Here is a 19320-nt window from a genome sequence, read left to right on the forward strand (position 1 = left end):
TTCTTATGGTTTTGTCAGTTATATGTTTACGAACATACAGTAAAACCCTGTTGTAAATATTAATTAATGAATTTTTCTCTGACAGATGTCAATTGTAACACATGTATATATGCTTCTTCTTTCATTTCCTTCTTCTGAATAAATTGCCTGAGTGAATAGAAGCGCAAAATCTTTACTCTGTTTTAATTTCGTTTTTTCTATCCACTGCAAAAACACTAATTTCTTCAGGTTTTGGGCCCAGATGCCTAAGAAAGATAAGTAGAAGTTAAAGCACAAATAAAGATTGTTAAAGATAAAAATTTCTTCGATTTTAGTGAATAAAAATTCATTGCCACCAGTTCTGTTTATTATATGTATGTATATTGGTTGTGCACATAAAAATCTAAATCACATTGTGCATGGCAGATATTAAGCCGATCTCAAAAGACGACGGGAATTGCAGTAGCAGCGCAAAAGAAATTTGAAAAGACCATTGAAACAACAACAGCGCATACAAATCAAATTGCAGAAATTACAATGTCATCGTCGTTGCTGTCTTCGATGGAGAAATTAAAGGGAAGGGAGAATTATTCATCGTGGAAGTTCTCAATTGAAAGCTACCTAGCAATCGAAGACTTGTCGAAGTGCATCACAGGCGAAGAGACAGACGTGAAGAAAAATGCAAAAGCAATAGTTCTAACTATTGACAAAACAAATTTTGTGCATGTGCAAGGAGCCCTTACACCACAAGAGGTGTGGAAAAAATTTAAAGATATTTTTGAAGACACTGGTGCAGTGAGAAAAGTGACACTTGTGCGCAAAAAGGTGAACACCAAATTAGAAAATTGTGAGTCAACGGACATATATGTGAGTGAAATTGTTTCTACAGCGCACAGGCTTAATGAAGCTGGATTTAAATTTCCAGACGAGTGGCTGGCAATATTTTTGTTAACGGGTTTGAGCGATGATTATCGACCAATGATAATGGCCATGGAATCTAGTGTAAAAGAACTTACAAGTGATATGGTGAAGTCCAAATTGTTGTTGGAAACAACAAAGTCGGCATCTAATTCGGAAGTTGCATATTTGGCAAAGAATCGCAAAGGCCATAAAGCAAATAAGTGCCCTGAGAAGAAAAAGAAAAACGAAAAACAGCAAACAAAAACATCAAGTACTGAAGTGAATGAAAGCCGAAATATATTTTTTTGCATTTAGTGCTGCGTTTTTTGCTGCAAAATTCAGCAAAAATGATTGGTACATCGACTCAGGGGCAACTAGGCACATGACTATGCATAGAAACTGGATGACTGAATTGAAGAATTTTGGAAGCTCAGACATTAAGGCCGCTAATAACGGCAATAGAGTTGCGTTGGAACAGTTCAACTGGCCGTAGATATAAACGGTGTGTACCAAACTTGACAGCAAATTTAATATCAGTAAGTCAACTTGTGCTTAAGGGCTATAAAGTGATTTTTTCTGTCAATAAATGTGAAATACTCGATGGAAAAAATAATTTGCTGGCATTTGGCTTACGCGAGAATGGCTTGTTCAAGCTTTGTGGAATTCTTTCTGCAAATAATTTGGCATTAGTTGCCAAGACTGAATACTCTATAAATTGGTGGCATCACAGGCTTGCACATCTGAATTGTTCAGATATGGAAAAAATTAAAAATGGTGGTGTGTTTGGAATCTCATATATGGGTGAAGACATCAGTGCATGTGTTGCCTGTTGTAAAGGAAAACAATCAAGAAAACCTTTTTCAAATAGTGGATCCAGAGCCAAGCAATCACTAAAGCTAATTCATGCGGACTTAGCGGGCAAGATGAATACAAGATCGATTGGCCGCAGATACTATGTGTTAGTACTGGTGGATGACTACAGTCGACGTACGTTCGTATTCATGCTAAAAAATAAAAGTGAAACGTTTAAGAAGTTTTGTGCATTTAAAAACTTAGTTGAGAACCAAACCGGATTAAAAATAAAACGTTTTCGGAGTGATAATGGAACTGAATTCTGTTCAAATGAATTCGGCCGATTTTTTGAACAGAATGGTATTCGACATGAAACTACAGTCCCTTATAGACCCCAGCAGAATGGTTTAGCAGAGCGGACAATACGAACTATATGTGAAAAAGCCAATTGTATGATTCAAGATGCGAATCTAGAAAAGAAATTCTGGGGCGAAGCTGTGAATGCAGCCACATATATTAAAAATCGAACTGTAATAAGAGTATTGAACTATAAGTCACCCATGGAAATTTGGGACGGTAAGAAACCCGACCTTGCATGTGAAAATATTTTAAATATAGAAAAGGGTGTGCAACATGACCTTGACAATGTTGCAAATGATAATCTAGCTAACGGCCTGCAGCACGGCCAAAACAGTGCTGTAATACATCATATTAATCAAGAACTGAGTGGCGATTCTCAGGATGGCAAAGATGAAGGTGATACCACTTTGTGCGGTGAAAGCAGTCTCGAATTAGATAATGATGACCAAGATTATGAACCTGATACGGATGTTAGCCTCAATAATCAAACTGCGTCAGATTTTCCAAGGCGTTCAGCAAGAGCAGCTAAACCGGTTGAGAGGTTCGAGTTTACACATTTGGCAACTATGGCAGTTGATGGTGAGCCAACAAGCGTACGTGAAGCTTTAAATTGTGACGAGAAGTTACATTGGGAGGAGGCGATGGATGCAGAGTATCAATCACTTATGCAAAATGGCACTTGGCAGCTTGTAAATTTGGCGGCTGGTCGTAAATGCATAAATTGTAAATGGGTCTTCAAACGGAAAATGGATTAAGAGGGAAAAACTGAGCGTTACAAAGCGCGTGTTGTTGCCAAAGGGTGTAGTCAACGGGAAGGCGTGGACTATTTTGAAACATTTTCCCCTGTAGTCCGATATTCGTCAATAAGGCTGCTCATGGCGATGGCGGTAAAATTTGGTTTACTAATTGATCAGATGGACGTTATTACTGACTTTTAGCACGGGGACGTCAACGAAACCATATTTATGCGTCAGCCTGAAGAATATGATGATGGAAGTGGACGACTTCGTCAACTTCGAAAGGCTATTTATGGCCTTAAGCAAGCGAGTCGCCAGTGGAACTTCAAATTAAACGAATTTTTATTTAAAGCTGGGTACCAGCGATGTAAAATGGATTCGTGCATCTATATACGACGAAATGGCGAGTCTATAGTGATCGTAGCAGTTTTTGTCGACGATCTGCTTATATTTTACAACGAGCTGGCGAGACCAGCTTAAATTAACGCGGTCTAAACATTTTCGCATGAAAGGCCTTGGTCATGCTACAAATGTTTTAGGCATTCAAATTGAATACTATTTTGAAAACGGTGTCATTAAACTCTCTCAACGAAAATATGTCGAGGAAATATTGAAGCGATTTAATATGCTTGATTATGATCCTGTGAAGATTCCAAGTGACCCCAATCAAAAACTTACACGAGATATGTCGCCGTCATCGACAGAGCAAATTGAAAAAATGTCTAAAGCTCCTTATCAAGAAGCGGTTGGAAGCATTTTATATTTAACCCAGTGTACCAGACCTGACTTGGCATTTAGTGTGGCAAACGTGAGCCAATTTAATCAAAAACCAGACCAAGCCCATTGGAAAGCCGTTAAACGAATATTGCGATATTTAAAAGGCACTATGGACTACCAGCTTACCTTTAACAAGCGAGGTGCATATAATAAATAATGTGGCTTTGCCGACGCTGACTGGGGGTCCAGTTTTTGTGACTTCCGTTCATGCACAGGATATGTTTTCTTGTGGCAAGGGGGAGCTATTTCTTGGCTTTGTAAGAAACAACCTACCGCGGCCCTAAGTACTACGGAGTCGGAATATATGGCGCTAAAAGTGTGTTTGCATTGTTCAACTGCGTTCAACATTTGCGTTCAACTCAGCGCAGGGTTGCACGAAAAAAAAGTTGAATGGCTAAAAATATCAAAATATGAAAAAATATCAAAATATTCGCCATAAAAACGTATTTGCATTGTTCAACTTTGCATTCAACTTTTGGTTGAATGGCCTTTCAACTAATCGCTTTCAACAAAGTTGGTCGCCAGCCAACATTTAGCCATTCAACTTTTTTTTCGTGCAACCCTGCGTTGAGTTGAACGCAATTGTTGAACGCAAAGTTGAATAATGCAAACACTGCTTAAGCGCTGCAGCACAAGAAGCTATTTGGTTAACCCAATTGCAAGCAGAAATTGTTGATCGTGGTGGCACAAATGTTACCATTTTTTGCGACAATAAAAGCGCTATCAATCTTACTGAAAAGGGTACTTACAGTGCAAGAACTAAGCATATAAGCATCAAGCATCATTTTGTACGTGAACTCGTAAGCAGCGGAAAACTAAAAATACAGCATATTAACACTTTGGAAATGGTTGCTGACATTGATCATCAATTAAGAGGGAATGTTGTAAATATTAATTAATGAATTTTTCTCTCAGTGCACATTGACAGATGTCAATCAAGAACGATAGAATACAAGATTGCGCAAAGAATATGGCGAAGAACAATGACTTGACAGTTGTGAATTTGCAGTGAGAAAACGTGTTTTCTTCTCGATTCACCAATTTCTCAAGCCATATTTGAATATAGCAAATTAAGCACTACGTTAACAAAAAATATACAACCACTCTTGAAATGTGTTCAAAAGAATAGGTCTTATTAATTAACTATTTAGAATTTTTGTGTTTGTATTGCAGGTGCCGAAAAAGTGATAATAGCTCTGATCCAATACTTTTCGTGAAAAATCCTGTAAAACTGTCAAACAGCAAAATTACTTCTGAAGTGAGAGCAAAAGTGAGAACAACAAAAAGTACGGGAACAAAAAAACCATTTTTCCTGTAAAAACGTCAACCAGTGATTGCTTGACACTTTTCATGAATTTACCAGAAGAAAAAGTTCGGGTAAAATCTTGCAACTTCATTCTCTACACAACTCTCCAAAAGTCGCTCTCATTTACAGGATTTTGGAGTACGGGAACATTTTTCCTGCAACTTCCTGCAAGTTCGTGTAAAATCCTGTAAGTTCATGAAGTGCTGGATCAGAGCTAATATCTTGTCGCAGCGCATCTTTTCCTGCAGAAAGTGGTCGATGCTTGCTTACCTCCGATTTTAATTTGTAATTTGTGGTATTTCAACGTTTTCAACTTAACATGTCGTGTTTAAAAGTGGTCCGTAAAGTGCTTCATGCATATTACGCTGGTGTCTAAATTTTATGGCTTCTCCTGCCGGCAGAACTCTACCCACTTTCTGGCCAAGGCGTCGTCGCGGGGAAACAAAAAAAACTGCATTTGGGGGCTTTACCCCTACGACTGCTGCAATTCAACACACGATACGACATTTTTATAAAGTTTTTATTACAAATAAAACGTTTTTTACTTCAGAACGCACGAATTACTTCGATTTTTCACTTGAAAGTACACAATACATTTGCAATACGTTTGCACTTGTTTCTAAACAAAAAGTTTGTTTACGTATTGCCATAAATGTCAAAGTCGGCAAAACCAAAATAGCGGTTTCGGGAATGCGCCACCTTCAGTTCATTTCACCATGGATGTCAATTGGAACACATGTATATATGCTTCTTCTTTCATTTCCCTCTTCTGAATAAATTGTCTGAGTGAATAGAAGCGCAAAATCTTTACTCTGTTTTAATTTCGTTTTTTCTATCCACTGCAAAAACACTAATTTCTTCAAACCCGCTTAAGTACCTCACGAAAAATGTCAGCTTTTTGAGGTACTTAGGCGGGTTGGGTACTTAAAAGAACCCGCTTAAGTACCTCGATGCGTATACTTAAGCGAACATAATTATTGATGTATGTACATCCTTTATTCCTCATTTGTCCCGTTAAATTTTTGTAAATCCCGTATTTTTGGGACAAATTATGCATTTGTCCCGTGTGGCTTAAAAAAAAAATCTGGCATCACTAATATAATCCAGCACAACTCAAAGAAAAGTCACATACAATTCACCGAGGCATAGATAAAAATTCTTTTAATACCGTGTCAACATTAACATCCAGATTGGGATGAATATTGAGAAAAGCTAGCCCATTGTGTGTTCGTCCTCTGCCCATGCCTCCACATGCATGGTGATATTCATTAAATTATTTTGCAAAACTATAACTAAATAGGGTAGCCACATAAAGAAAAAAGTCTGTAGAAAAAAGGAAATCTGGATTTTGGCTCATTTTTAATGGATAACATAGCCCAGCAAATGTTAAAGTTTTTTTGCATAGACTTTTTTGTGCTGATTACGAATCCGTAAGCGAATCCATCAACTCCAGATATTGAAAAAAATTATGTCAAAGTGTCAAAAATGGGGTTTGTTGCAATATTTTAAAAGCTCTAATTAAAGCTAGAACTCTCGGCTACTATAACTGAAAATACCATTCCTGCACCTTGACTTGATGGTCACTTAGTCACTTGTTATATACTTTTATTTGTTTTTATTTTTTTTAGAAAAAATGAGGAACAAGTTGAATAAAATTTTTTAACGTCTATTATAAGCATCAAAAAGAAGTGTCTTTGACTTTGGTTATCGTGGTACACCAACTGTACATTGAATTCTTGTACAAAAATATATATTCCTCATGATTCCAGAAAATTTTAAAAATAATAAAATATTATAAGATTATTAGCACCAATAGCTGACACTACGAAAATACAAATATGCCACTCGCTAGTGTATTTTTTTTAATTTTGTACGTTTCAAAAAATAAATAAAAGCATTCAAAATCTAAAAAAAAAACTTTTTTAGAATAATAAAGTCTAATATGTGCAAATATATGACTTGACTTGAAACGTATGTTTCATAAAGTGCACGCACGTGTTTCATCGAAAGGGATCAAAATCCCAAGCGTACTATAATATCTTTTCAAACTCAATATATAAACTATAACTTACTACGTTTATACGCACGTATTATATGCAAATGACAATTTGCAAAATGGTAAATTTTGCCGTATAGACGCTGAGCTAATTTTTTATTTGCAAATAACTAAATCACGCAAATAAGTATTGATTAGTGATACTATTTGCAAATAAACGCAAGAAGCCGCCATTCTTAGGTTTATTTTCTTTTTCGATGGTCATCTTATTGCCTTTTAATAATTAAGACGTTGCCATTTTTAAGTTTATTTTCTTTTGCGATGGTCATATTATTGCCTTTTTATAATCAGGCAATATTAAAAAAGAATTTTTCGCCATCGAATAAACAGTGAGTTAGGTATTTGCAAATAGCTTACGTATAAACATAGTAACTGCCATACCTAAACAAAAGCGTCAGCGTTGTCTGGCTGTCAAAAGATTCTCATGCCCACACAATAGCTCTGATCCAGTATTCCATGAACTTACAGGATTTTACACGAACTTGCAGGAAGTTGCAGGAAAAAATTCCCGTACTCCAAAATCCTCCAAAATCCTGTAAATAAGAGCGACTTTTGGAGAGTTGTGTAGAGAATGAAGTTGCAAGATTTTACCCGAACTTTTTCTTCTGGTAAAATCATGAAAAGTGTCAAGCAATCACTGGTTGACGTTTTTACAGGAAAAATGGTTTTTTTGTTCCCGTACTTTTTGTTGTTACTCACTTTTTACTCTCACTTCAGAGAGTAATTTTGCTGTCTGACAGTTTTACAGGATTTTTCACGAAAAGTATTGGATCAGAGCTTATATGAAGCATACCGAAAGAACGTGGCTAATCCGATTTTGACAGGGCGTTAAGTATTGAAGTTGGCTGCAGAAAAAGCGAAACTGTCATTTTCGTGTAACACACAAACAAACCTATGCTTATTGTTGGTGTTATTTCTGCATTAAACGTAGCGTTGACGCTTTTGTTTAGGTATGGCACTTCAGCGCTAACGCTAGGCGTCAGAAACCGCTCCGCCCAACGCTTTTGTTTAGGTATGGAGTACGACTATATTTGCAAGTAATGCACCTATTGCTCGTGCTCTTTTGGTTTTAATGTATTATCTAATTCAAACCTGCTTGATTTTGCTTTATCTAGATCAAATTTTGTAAAAATGCTAAAGCTAATTGCTTAATATTGTATTTACATATGTATATTTTAATAACATTTGAATTGCCAAATTGAGCTTGTTTACATTTTTGTCTAGTCTGTAAGGTACTTTGTACATGTATTTCGATGGAATCTTTACCAAAGAACGTAGATAACAAGAAGGGACAACGCGTTATAATTGTGGCGAAAGTGCGCAACAGGGGCGTGCCTTCTCTTTTCATCCAATCAAAAAACGCACTTGGGCAAAAGAGAAGGCACGCCCCTGTTGCGCACTTTCGCTACAATTATAACGAGTTGTCCCTTCTTGTTATCTACGTTCTTTGTCTTTACCAAGATGTAGCTTTCTATTACTACGTTTATGCGTAGGCTAATTCACGAATTCATTTCATGAATTTTGGTTAAAATTTACTGCATAAACACCATTTTATGAATACAATTATACACGAAAGTTAACCATGAATTTGACACCATTTCATGAAATCGTGAAGGTCAAGTCCGGCAACGCCACGTTTCACAAACAGCTGTTTACTAGGACTATGATGTTTTTAGATTAAAAAGCATGAGTGCCACAAACAGGATTCAAAACACTGGAAAAGTTGTATGGAATTGTTCAAATATAAAATAAATTCAAATAGAATAAACTGAAAATATATTAAAACCAATTCAAACATAATAGGTTTGTTGCACAAGCTACTCGAAGTCACTTCGAGTTAGACATACGCGTTCCACAAGTAAGTTTTAGAGTTTATTTGATATACGCCGACAGTTTGAACTTTGCTCGAGCTTTTCTACAAGTAGCTTGTGGAACAAACCTAATATGGTTCATTCCCTGTTACCAACGGCTTTTGCAAATTCAAAGGATTCCCAAAAAGTCACAACCCTACTTTTTGGTTTTTCGCCAGTGCGTTGCCACTTTTTCAAAGCACTTTATTTCATGAATTCGCGAACTATGCATAAACGGGACAATTTTTTTATTCATGAAATGAAGAATGCATAAATTTTTCAGGGATTTGGTTGGTTAGAAAGGCTTCGTTAAGAACAGTTCGCACACTACTCAGAGATTCATCAGGTAGAGTTTTTAGCAGTTTATATGTGACTTGATAGACACCACCGGCTGAGACTGTATTTTTAGAATGTATCACTTTGTATAGTTCGTCAAAAGTTATCGCTCACCACACCTCTTAAACCCACCACACCTGAATTCACAACACCGTAACTCCCACACCCAAGTCCACCACACCGCAACTCACCACACCCAATTTCACCACATGACATGATATCACTTGATGTGGCATCAATGACAACAACATTTGGCATAGAGTGAACCAAAATAAACAAGATTTTTAATCTTATTTAATGAAATATAAAATAATAGCGGCGTTCGTATAAATTGATAAACTTCCGATAAACGAGTTAAAATGATAATTAAATCAGTTTATCACTTTTGATGAAGACCCCGAATATATTGCAATATAATGATGTTTCCATATGTTTTTTGGTTTTTGGTATCTTATCTTATATACAAATAGGCAATCATGTTTTCTTTACACCCCTTTTACTGCTAAACTATACCCCAAAGTTATAAACAATTATGTATCATTAGAAAGGTATTTTGATGCTGATGTGCAGACAATTTTTCAAATTTCAAATTGGTTTAACATAAAGCGAAAAAATCAATTCAAAAGTGACACCAATACTAATGCCGTACATGTACATGGTTGGGGCGGAAATGCCTTCTAAATATGCCTACTAAGTATGCTTTAGAGAAGGCATTTGATTTTTTAACAGATTTAGGAAGTCTTTGTTGTTGTCACTTAACCACGGGGAGTTATTGGAACCTTTGAGCCCCTTAGAGCTTTTACAAATTTACACGCATTCTTTGTAGTGGGGGCATCATTTAGTTCACTTATTCTGTTTTCAAAATTTTTCTTTTTTGCATCTTTCACTTGGTCTTTCCATTTTTTCTTGATTTCGGTTAATTCCAGAAAATTCTGAGGTGAGGGTGAGGACTTGCATTTTTTGTAAGCTGCTTTGTAAGCTCGTCAGTCCACCAGGCTTTTGGACTTCTATTCAGGCTGAGAGTGTAGGTGGCTGCTTCAATTTCAGTTTGGAATCGAGTATGGATGTCGTCAAAATTTAGTTCTAGAATAGTTTTCTTTAAACTTTTAAGTAGCTTTGTTCGGGCCAAAAACATATGTTCTTCGTGTGTGACCATGGTGGTCTCTATAGAGATAGGGAAATGATGACTTCCACCCAAATGAATGGAGTCAGTCTTCCACTCAAAGGGGAACTCCATTTTTTGCGATTATATTCTGTCTTATCTGAGTTTCGTCTGAAAAAAAATGCACCCGAAAATTTGTCATTCAGCATAGTAAAACCATGGAAACGAAGGTGAACCGCTTCGGGGAAAATGAAACTCATGATAAGGCTGATTGTAATTTATAATATTCATATGTTGTGGTTCATTACAAGTAAAGATTTCACTGTGACACACAAGATCGTAATCGTAATGATTTAAATAGTACTATATGGTATTTATATTGGATTTTAAGGACTGACAGTAGTATTGCAATATTTTCATAGTTTTATGCATGGGCCTGGGAATTAGTTTGCCTGCTTATCGCATGTAAATCTTCCTGAATCATAACTTGATCAAATTTTTGCAAAAGGTTGTACCTCCCCTAGGACATATCCGAAATGCTCGCCAGCACATGCACTGTGAATAATTTTGATTAATTCTGTGATAAGCTTTTCCATTTCGGTAACTTTCCCTTTGAGATATTCCGGTTTGTTGAACTGAACAGATTCTCTGGGCGCTCTAACCCGATTGGCATTGTTTTGCGTGCAACGTTCGAATCCCTATTTTTAACATTATCATCATTTTCAGAGATTTTCAGATCCTCAGAAGCGAGCAGGTCAAACCGATTTTGGCTGTCGGAGAAATATGTTTTTATTGTTTCCCGCCTGGACAGGTTTTTAAGTGTTCTTCTATAGTTAATTAACGTTCTCTCTCCCATGCCGTGCAGGTGAGCTTGTCGGTAGAAACATGTTCTACGCTGCCACATAGAATGCATTTCTTGCTACATGAGTAATTGAATATAAGGAAATCCGGTATTTCTTTTCCAGAGCAGCTTATTTTTACAGTGGTTGTGGGAGTAAAGGATTCGTCATCCTGGTTTCTGCGCGGGAAGCGCTTGACTGTGGTAATAGGTACCATGGATAACTAGATATGAAACTCTCTCATTTTTTCTGAGAGCGCGCCCAGGAACTCGTTTTCGTACTTGGCAGCACTGCCAATCCCTGGGCAGATAAACAGCTGACACGCGAAGTGGCGAGCTACCACTAGATGTGTAGAAAATGCATCACATTGAATTCAGTGGATTTCTGTAATCCATGATTTGATGATGATGATTTGTTATCCATGATAGGTACGCTAGAGATGGCATCGGCCTTGATCTCCGCTTCCTCACACCATGTCGGAATGCCCCTCACTACACCATACTTTTCTACTGCCGTTTTAGGTACAAAAGCTCTGAGACCAATGGATTTAATTTTCATTAAGGACGAAATTGTTGGCTGCAGCATTTTTAAAAGTAACCTTATAAAGGCTTTTGCCCAAAACAAAAATCAAATCAATGTCTTTGATTCTAAAATTTTTAATTACTTAATTAATTTAATACATGCTGAGTAAGGCCGTTTGTGATTCTGTCGTTTACCATATCCTTGCATTGGAAGGTGTCAACACTAAGACAATGTAAACGGCTGAGAAATTGGGGGGATACAAAGTTATGTCAGTATTTGAGTTTGAGTCAGTGCTGCCAAACATTTTCGAGGAAAAAAATCCAGATTTTAATAAAAACCCGCTAGAAAAAAAGCTAAATTCCACAAAATAAGAGCTGAGATCAAAATAAGTTTATATTAATATAATTTTAAGCAATTCATTTGAAATGCTATTTGAAATTCAAATTAATAACACGTTTCAAAGAAACTTGGTCGTATTTTATCTCAAAAACGGGGCTGACCTTATGTTATAGATTTTTTGATGCTGACTTGAAGTTCACTTACAAAATTTTTCTAGCACGTCCAGTTTTTGAGAAGTTGAAGTATTTAAAATGGAAAATTTCCAAACAAAAATAAAATAATTTTTCACATTATTGTTGCTTTTCCACAATAAGTTTTTCATTAAAAACGGCCTCAAGCTCATTAAAAATGGTTGAATAGAAAAAAAAATAAAAATAGAATTTGGACGTAGTTTTTCCGAAGACAAATACCACCTATTAACGAAAATCCAATTCCTTGGATGGAATCAGATATATAAAGATCACTACAAGTTTGAGTGAGATAATATAGTTATTTATTCCTTTTTACCTGAATAGTGAGTAAATCCTTACTCAGTGAGAAATGGAGATATATGTTTGAGTTAAACATTCTAAAATAATAAATTCGTAATCATTGTAAAAATTTTCAAATCGGGTTTTTAATTTCCAGGTATTTAAAATAACATGTTAATACTTCATCATAAAGTTGCAGTTTTTATAATCAAACATAGTCAACAAAGGGGCATAACCACCCCAGAGTAAAATAATCCCATTCAAATTTATTTCCAAGTACTGAGGTAACGTCAAATTCGTTTGAATGTATTCACATATATTCACTGACACTAATCCATGGAGAACCTGCGCATGCGCAAAACGTACATTTGGCTCAAACTACCTCCCTTTTATTGCTGGATGCAAATACATTGCGCAGATTAATTTTTTTTTGCATTTTTTTATTTAAGTGATTACTTTAATTTCCTTACACAACCCAGCCATTAATAATTAATTATAATTGAAAATTATCATAAACAATCATGATTAATGGACATTAAAAAAATAATCAAATAATCAAAATTAATCAAATATTTTTTTTATTATATGATTATTTTTAATTATTTGATTATTTTTAATTATGTGATTGCTTTTAATCTTTTTATTGTTTTTAATTATTTTATTATCTTCAATTATTCGATTATTTCTAATTGTATGATTATTTTTAATTATTTTTCCAAATAGATGAAGCTGTGTTTGGCACGCAAATTCACTGTACGAGTAAATACTTGTACTCTAATGATTTCTTATATGCATTGTCTGTCTTTGCTATTCATTAATACTTTCAGAAAAAAATTTGTAGAGGACACATTGGAGCAGATCTTACATAAAGACATAGCCATGTATGTTAATTATTTGCTGTTATAATAGATTTTGGGTCGTTAAATTTGTAAAAATGGAAACTTATATATATAAATTTTAAGAACACATTGCAAATAGCAAAGAACGTAAATCTATAAGAAGGGACAACACGTTATAATTGTAGCGAGTGTGAACATCAGGAGCGTGCCTTCTCTTTTGCCCAAATACGTTTTTAGATTAGATGAAAAGAGAAGGCACGCTCCTGATGTTCACACTCGCTATAACGTGCTGTCTCTTCTTATAGATTTACGTTCTTTGCAAATAGCAAGATCGGCTAAACACGGATATTTTTTTTGGTAAAGGCCTGTATGCAGCTCTCAAGAAAAGCAAAAACTCCATATAAAATGACGTACAAGAAATGGCTAAGAAATTTTCTTGAGTCAAATTTCCTTAAAGCAGTACGCAGTTCTTAAGAAATTTACTACGCTTTATACTACGGTTTTCTAAAGTTTTTTGTGAAAAAAGAGCACAAGGCAACCCAGGTTTGCAACAGAAATATATGCCCGTTCCATTATTTCTTGAGGAAAGAGTGAGGCAACAGGCTGTGAAGTTTCAAAAATGTCAAAATTCCTTGGAGACACACGCGAAATAATGGCAATTTTTTCTTGACCGTTTTCTTGAGAGCTGCATACAGGGCTTAAAGCGGCTAGCAAATCGGCTGCCGGCTAAACTAAATTTTCTCCGGCTGTTTGCTTTCGCAACCTGCAAAATCTAGCCGAAAAAGGGGTAAAATGGCAACACTGATTATATTTACTATTTGCCCTGATTTTTGGAAGTCTCCGTTTTGCGCTGAAAATGTTTAACTCAAAAAAAGTAAAAAAGTTAGCCAAAGTGACACGTAAAAATTGTTATTTTAATTACTTTGATTGCTTATAAAAATTAAAATGACAGAATTACAATAAAAAAAAAATCAATAAGTTACAAAAAGTCGTCACATTTGTTATCAAAATGGTCCAAGTTTTTTACAAAAAGTAAAATTACATAAAAAAATTAATTTGAAGGTGAGTAACTCAAAAGCACACGGTTCCATATACATGAATGAATATACATTTTTGCATAGTATTAGTAGAAAAGCAAGCAATTAAATAAGCTAACAATGTAATGTAAGAGGTAGGGATGGGTAAATTCGATATTCGAAGCTTCGATATTCGAATTTTAGCTCCAAAATGGCGAATTTTTGAAATCGAACTTTGTGTTGCTAAAATTCGGATAAAATCGAATTTTCCTAAAAAAAATCGAATTTCATCTTTATTTCCAAAAAAATTAACTCTTCAACTTTCTTCTTTCTGACTAAATTTGCCATCACTGTGTGTGGCAGGGATGCAAGTAAAAAAAATACCTGATTTTCGAACTGATGCATCGGGACAAAAAATCTGTGCCTAGAATGAACTGTTATTCCAAACTAGTTTTTTTGTTGATTTTTTATTTTAAATGTTTAGAGGCTTTTACGTTGTTGGCATTAAGCTTTTACCTGAGCAGACCCATAGTAAAATTTCCCGGAGAATAATTTTCTAGAATATATCAATCCTCTAACGACCTTCCAAATTTGCTTTTTGCGGGATTTTTTGAAGTAAGGGTCAAAAGGAGCCTTTTAGGCGCGAGCTAATGGGTTAAAATGTTCTACAAAAATATCTCCCATGAAATTTTATTATATATATTTTAAATTTTGATTTCGCTCAGACATTTATTTTAACTACTTTTTCGCCTTTTTTGAAAACTACTTAGGCCGAGACATGAAAACTTTAGTAGGCCATGAAATAAAAATACGAGCTAACTTTTGCAAATCCACCGAATTTTTTATTACTGAATGGGTATACTTTCGGAGAATGTTAACAAAGTCCGGGCTGGTTTCGGCTGTCCCACAGTGTAATTTGAGTTTAACTTTTTAGACAGTTGGCCACTCTCTTCAAGCACCTCAAAAATATTTTAATTGTTGCATAGTATTTTAAGCACAACACTTTTTAACTATATTCGACTTTTCAAACAGTTGGCACCCTTCCTAAATGTAAGCTTATTCAAAACCATCGATTGATACCTATATTGGGGTAATTTATTTAAGTTATTAAATAAATTGATTTTGATTTTCTTACATATGGCACAAAACTAAAGCATATTACACATCTACAGGGCAAGCCCTTTCATTGAACACCTACCTCCTTTTTGAAAATCGAAAGAACGATACAGATTTTATGACTTGGTGTTAAATATTTAACGTAAACATCTGCGAACGAACGATACAGATTTTATGACTTGGTGTTAAATATTTAACGCAAACATCTCCGAAATCGATTAAGAAGTTTCAATTAAAATTTTTTTGGGAAATTCGAATTAAATCGAATTTGCACCACCAAACTTCGCATCGAATAATCGAATGGTTGGGCAATGCTCGAAATTCGGAAAAAATCGAATTTCAATCCCCCACTACCCATCCCTAGTAAGAGGTCTTAAAAGACCGTCAATAATTATATTAAAAAAATAAAAATTATTGAAGGGGGGAAAAATTAAAACTTCGCAGGCTGTATAATCTGTCATTTAGTGAAGTGCAATGCTGGGTCAGAGACAAACAGACCCCAAAGAGTTTTTAAAAATTTTGAATTGTGCCCGTTATATAGCATGGAAATGTGTCGATTTAAAAATTTTTAAATTTTCACCAAAAAAAAAGTTTTTGAAATTTCTAAAAAAATATCTTCAATCGATATTTGGTAACTACGGACCACTATTTGAAAATTTGCCTTTCCGATGGCACAGAAGTGGTAAGTATTGATAGAAATTTAAGTGCCACTTTATAAATATGGTGATATTCTCCCTTTAAAGTTACCCAAGCAGCCAATGGATTCAATGGTGTTTAAAATTTTGTACGTTTATGTATTAATTTCATTTACAGAATAAGGCGCTTTTTTTTGAAATCGATTAAATTGTGCTCTCGATTATGCACTGCTCTTTAAGGATATGACAATATTGTTGTACTGTTGTTAAAATTCATTTCTCTACCACACTTTTCACATTTCACTTTGGCCCTTATTATGAGCTGCATTCGATTTTCGATCTTCGCTGGCTATCGAAGATCGAAGATCGAAAGTGGAATTCGTATTATGAGCTATGCAAGCGTGTCGAAATTTTCGTTGAGTATCGAATTTTCTGTCGAACAGAATTTTGCTTTCGATGGTGTAGCGAAGTGTTAGAAAATTGTGAAAAATGTATGATTTTGTATATGTTTTCTTACATTTTGGCGGCTAGACATTAATTTTAAACAATTTTTATTAATTTCATGCAGTTCTAACATCTTGAATACTAAACACAAGCTCGAAAGGCTGGTTTTACTTATGAAAGAAAATCTCAATACTCTGTTGGCACGATCTCTGAGAACAAAATCGTAGCGCTGTTGATAGTTTTAAAATATTTTAAATAGATTTGGCTCACAAACGCCTCTTTAGATGGTCGGAACTTTTTAATGAATCTGTAGACAAATTTCTTAAATATATTTTATATCAAAATATATTCGAAAGACTAATAAACTTAAACTCTCTTAAACATTTGCTACTCCTGGCCAGTTTACTAAGCTCTCATCCTCTGACGAATCGTTGAACCAGAACTCGTTGTACTCATTTTACCACGTTTTTATAAACTTGCTTTCTTTTTTACTTCATTTTAATTAGAACAAATTTACATAAATATGTATAAGCACACTATTTAGTTTGCTCGATTTGTAAACAAAGCTTCTCAGCGGTGAAAAATATACTATTGTGAACAACCTAAACGAGCGAAATTCACAATAGCGCTATTCTTCATCGAATGAGTGCCATAATACCAAATGCAAATTCGTTCGCTCAGCACTTTCGACCACAGTCGAAAATCGAATGCAAATCATAATAGGGGCCTTTGGTTTTTTTGGAATTTTTTCAAAATAAAACCAAACAGCACTCCATGGCATTGTTATAGCCGGAACACATTGAAAATGACGAGCTACGGACCACAGCTGTCAAATTAGTTTAACCCGTACTCTTATGTTTATAATTTTGGCGACGACCGGGGTACGCGTCGACTGTGTTTGTGGCCATATTAGATCTATTTCTATTTTTCCAGCGACAGATAAGGTTCTTCCTCTTCTTTTATGTCAAACCCATACAAATTCATGATGTCGCCGCCGCGTTCAAAAAAATCATGTCGTTGTCGACAAAGTGTTTAGTAATACTAGGTTCACATACAAGTAGATTATCCTCATTTTCGAGCTTAACACCCTAATCTGTAATTATAACAAGAGATTAAAGTATGGTCACATATCAATATTATCTCAATCAAAGCTCGTTTTTTAATCACCCCGTTTACACAGACAAATCTCAGATTATTAGCCGTCAAATTTGTTGTGCTTGTTATTCTCACATCTCAAGGAAAAGTTATGTTTCTTCTCTGTGCCACCGTGATCACGTTTTTCTGCTATAATAAGCAATACAAATATATTTTAACTTAACATTTTATTAAAAATACCTTTACAAACCTCTTTTCCTTGCTAGCGTCCATTTTTTTTTTTGTGACTTTGGAGTCCTTCACTTCCGAAGGTGATGATGGCAGGGCTTGATTGCTACCCTTAAGGCCCGTCCACATAGAACTTTGGCGTTGCGTTGGCGTTGGCGTCGCTTCAACAGCTGACTATGAATACATGAATTCAAATGCAGCCGTCCACATAGCCAAAATTCGACAACGCTCACGCCAACACAAAGCAAAAAGATGGCCAACTCTCAACTTTTCGCGTGCGTCGCTCGTCAGCTGTTGCGAATAAATAAAATTATGTGAAATATTTTTCCTTTTTAATCAAGTGCGGGCAAGAAATATCGTTTTTAATGCAATTATTGATATGAAATATTAATTTATCTGTCGTTAATATGTTAATTTAGTGGCCCAAGGATTCGCTGCTAAGCGTTCATTGTAGCAAGCATACTTTTAACGTGCGTTCTGTTAAACCAACGCCAACACCAAAGCCAACGCGAAAGTTCTATGTGGACCGGCCTTTACAGTGCCAGATTATTCACGTGTATGTTGTATTTTACAAAAATCGATGTGATTTATATTGGTTAGGTTTGGAATTTCGTTGTGCTTTGCAGCTGTGGTAGGGTGGAGGTTGTCGTTGACAAAGAGAAATGTATAATTTTATGAGCATTCTTAATCGATAACGATAGATTAGACAAATATAATATGAGTTGTATTAGTACATTTGAGTGATTGTTTATGATTGTTGTACATTTTGATGTTGTTCATTGATTGACATGTATATATATGAGAGTAAATGATATTTACATTGATTACATAAATTTTTTTTTTTTGGGCACAGCCTATTTTAAGTCACGACTAGTACATTGTTATGTATTGTGTGGGTACTTCTTAAAAATAGATCACATTATTTTGAATGCTAATCTTTAGTTTTATGAAACCATCTAGTATGATTTGGGTGGGTGCTTTTGGCTACATATATACATATATATTTATATCTAAGCGATTTTTACAATGGTTAGACTACATTGTAATTTTAGTTCAGTCTTAGGATTGCAAATTTGTACTATACTTTTCATTTCTTTTTTTATTTGTTTTCTATTTTTATTAATAAACAATTAATTTTGTTTGAACATCTCTGACTCCCTACCTCATCTTTTATTTTTTTTTTTTTTTTTGACTTTTAAAGCGCTTTGTCAAGCTTGGCTTTGTAAATAAACGAAATAAGTTCTTGAAAATGTTGTGGATTTTTTGTCATGAGGACTTCGTCAATGTTATTAAATTTTTTAAAAATGTGAAAATCGTCTCTCAGTTGCCTGTATTTGGAGCATTCAAAGATTGCATGATTTGGTGTATCTATGATGTTACAACTATTACACATGTTTGAAATGTGGCTATGCATCAGGTGTAAAAAGGATTTATTGTATGTGTATCCAGTCATTAGTCTGTTGATGAGTTTGATATCGTAAGGTCTGAGTCCATATTTTTCAGTCTTAAACCACGGTTTTCGTGCAGTAGCCGTAATGCTGTCGATTAGATCTCGGTCCCAGTTGATGCAGTTGTTTTTAAC

This window comes from Rhagoletis pomonella, unplaced genomic scaffold (genome assembly GCF_013731165.1).
Source record: "Rhagoletis pomonella isolate Grant_MI unplaced genomic scaffold, Rhpom_1.0 Rhpom_scaffold_00010, whole genome shotgun sequence".
Classification (NCBI taxonomy): domain Eukaryota; kingdom Metazoa; phylum Arthropoda; class Insecta; order Diptera; family Tephritidae; genus Rhagoletis; species Rhagoletis pomonella.